Source organism: Phalaenopsis equestris, unplaced genomic scaffold (genome assembly GCF_001263595.1).
Source record: "Phalaenopsis equestris unplaced genomic scaffold, ASM126359v1 Scaffold000267, whole genome shotgun sequence".
Lineage (NCBI taxonomy): Eukaryota > Viridiplantae > Streptophyta > Magnoliopsida > Asparagales > Orchidaceae > Phalaenopsis > Phalaenopsis equestris.
This window is the reverse complement of record NW_018164709.1, coordinates 124,994-128,861: the sequence shown is the minus strand read 5'-3', so window position 1 is coordinate 128,861 and position 3,868 is coordinate 124,994.

Here is a 3,868-nt window from a genome sequence, read left to right as displayed (position 1 = left end):
TATATATATATATATATATATATGTATGTATATTTGATGAGTAGTATTTTTAAAAAACTTAATTAACTACAAGGCTATAAAAATTTACAATCACTTATAAGTATTAATTAAGAAAATTGAATAAAAACTATAAAATTAGATTGAAATGATGTTTTAATATAAATAATAATTTTTAAATCTTGCCCCAATCTTTAACATCTTATGGCTATCTTATGACTACACAATTAGGATTGTCAAATCGGCTCTTTGTTCGTGAACGGCTCTTGTTCGGCTCGCTCAGCAAACGAGGCGACCATGAGCACACTTTTTGAGCTCGAAAACACGAGCTGAACAAGAGCTGAGCCTGGGCTCGCTCGTGTTCCACTCGTTTACACCCCTAGCACCGAATGCGAGGGGCAACTGTTTGTAACCAGCTCCCTCAGCTGATTATGGGATTCTTCATAAAGATGGCTAAGAGGCACCCCAATGAATACTTTTCTAATTCTCTGAGAAAGCCTCTTGCCAAAGGAGAGCTGCCTCTCAGATTACACTGCATGACGATCCAAGTTCATCCTAATGACAAGAGAGTCTCTATTGAGAATTTTCTCGAGTAGGTCGATCGAAGAATTCTCAACCGATTGAAGACTTCTTAGTTGACTGAAGGCTTCTCAGCTAATTGAACGATTATCAGATAATCGAATGACAACACCAGTGGGCCATTAAAAGCCCCTCTTCAAGAAGTTCTAAATACGATAGGGTGCCAACGACAATTTTGGTTATTACAAGGTCCTCAAGTCACTTACAAATATAAAAATGAGTAATAATGACTTGTAACATCCCTATTAAAACAAGGACAAACATGCAACTTGACTAGATACCCAATGATTTATATATAAAGGGTCATTTCTTCAAGAAATGAAAATTGGATTTATCCTCTCAAAACTTGTGTTACTATATACTTTATTTCTTTCTGTCTCTTTTTCTCATCTGTCAAACACTTTATATTTTGGGTGTGATCTATAAGACATTTTTTGGATTCAATATTCGAAAAGGTGTGGTGAACGTGAAATCTTATCATCAACAAAAAGAGGAATGTGTCACAGGGAAGGAACTTAATTGGGAGAATCCTCTAATGTGGAGTTTGGAAGACAATTTGTGCAACACTGAATTCAAGAACTCTGAGAGAAAACAAGTGACACAAAATTGACCCACACAATACTCGAGGGGAGAGCACAAGCTCCTCAAGAATCGAATCCTTGAATTAGAACCTAAACCCCAGCGCCACTGAATCATATTGGACTGCATCTTTAACTTAAGGGACAAAGGTCGGGCAAGCCACTTGAGGAGAAGAACTTAATTGGAGCGCCAGAAATGGATGAGGAGCAAGGGAATGATTATCATTCGTTGTGGTTGTTGCTACAACTTTGCCCGTGACAATGAAGTGAATCATTTGGGGATTATCAAACATGATGAAGTGGACTCGATACCGCCAATTATTAAGAAGATGATCAAGAGGATGTTGTTGTGGCACATCCTTCCAGTGGATTGTGTGCCCAACAATTGCATAATCAATATTTACAAAGAAGGGGATTGCATTCCACTCCACATTGACCATCATGACTTTCTCGGGCCATTCAACAGTCCCCTTTATTAGTAAATGCAACCTTATGTTTGACAAAGAACTACAAATTTTTGGCCTAGAGGAATTCTGAGGATCGGTTGAGATTCCTCTAGTTGGACCAGTTTTGGTTCTCAAAGCAAATGGGTCAGATTTAGCAAAGCATTGCATCTCAGCAGATCCGCGAAGGAGAGTCTCAGTTACCTTCAGAAAAATGAATGACAGAAAAGCACCATTTGGTTATTAGCCTGACCTAAAGCTGGAAGGGTTGTGACCTCTGAAGTTGTGAGACAACACACCTCTAAGCGTATGCAAGGGGACTTCTTATTCCGCAGTATACCTTAGGAGGTGAGGTTGGTCTCAACATGACTCTAGGCGGCTGAAAGAACATGCATCATGAAAGGAAGATATAGAATAAAAAACTGCAGTTTATGGATGTATATAGATGTTTTATTTTGACCGAGATGATATCATCAGATTTTATTTCACAGTATTTAATTTCAAAGAGAATTAATGAAGATCAGTTTGACTTCAGTAATTCAGTACAATTAGCATGTTCTAAGTTTGCCACATTGTGCCATTGATTTAAAGTCGTTGAACTAAATGTTGATTTAGTTTTATAATGGACAAAGAACGATACAAAAATTTGTAATAAAAAACAAATGAAATAATGATAACAAAAATTCAAAACCAAGAAGACTAAAAATAAATAAATGATAAGAAAATTCGAGAAATAATCAAACTGTAAAACTCCACACAATTCCACACTTCCCATAATCTTCACCAATACATAAATTCTGTAGACATCCATAAATTTCACATCAATCTCCACAAGATTCAACTCCAAATACCACAAGTCTCTACACTCTCACAACTTTTTGCAACATCTCTACGCTTCACAAATCTTTGTAACCCCACAAGTTTCACCAGCTTCTACAAATCTCACAAATCTCCATGAGACTCCTCAATTGCCACAATTCCATATCGGGGTAGGTGTAAGGCCCTCTTAAATGGAGCAAGGCATCTGAATTCTTTTCTCAGCACTTAACAATTGGGATAGGTGTAAGACCTCCTTAAATGGAGCAAGACATTTGAATTCTTTTCTCAGCACTCAGCAATCGGGATACGTGTAAGTCACCCTTAAATGGAGCAAGGCATCTGAATCCCTTTCTCAGCACTCAACAATTGAGATAGGTGTAAGGCTCTCTTAGATGGAGCAAGGCATTTGAATCCCTTTCTCAGCACTCAACAATTGAGATAGGTGTAAGGCTCTCTTGAATGAAGCAAGGCATCCAAATCTCTTTCTCAACACTCAACAATTAGGATAGGTTTAAATGGAGCAAGGCATTTGATTCCTTCGCTATTGTTTGGGTTGGATGTGAGTCTCTGTGCTTTTTCTCCCCAATGTATCAAAATTACCTCAATCAACCCTTCAGTCAAATGTGAGTCCCTGTGCTTCTCTTCTCAACCTGATCTCCTCGTTTATCCGAATCTAGAATCACACACAACTAAAAAGAAAGGAAGAAACAAAAAAAATCAAATTATTTAATCCCTAACAAAAATTTTCAAAATCTTCAACTCAAATCTTTCCTTCGAGATGAGAATTTCTAAGTGGAAACCCCAACTCAAATTCAATATGAAATCTGTTTCGAGTCCTGACCTATTCCAAGTAGGTCTACCTAGATATTTCCTTGGGTTTTGTTGATCTCTTCAATCAACACGAATATGTATGGTGTGCTTGTTCAACACACCACACCATTTGGGGGTCCATTTGTTGACCTCATTTTGGTGAGGTCTAGTTTCCCTCCTAGAACTTAGAATCTAAACATAGAACATTCCTTTTGACTATCCTAGAAGACTAGTGTTGGGATTCACCTTGGAATTTCTAGCCGCCTCTTAATTCTTTTGTGAAGTCTTATATGGGTGGTCTCAAACCTTCAACACTTGGTTGAGAGGGTTAAGACCAACATAATGCAACTCAAGAGTTCTTATAGGATCATGAGGCCCTAGGAAAACCCTTTATGGCTTGACTATCTCACTCTAATACCTCAACCTACACATCATTACCTGCACTCATCTGACCACTTCACATCACCACACCTCACACTCCATCACTATCTTCACAAACCTAATCCACCCAAAATTCAAAATTACTGAATTCCCAAAAAATTTCCCAAGATCACCTAAAATTCCCAAATCACCCAAAATACCCAAAATACCCAATTTTCCACCTCAATTATCCAAAATTATCAAAATCTCAAATTTCACTTA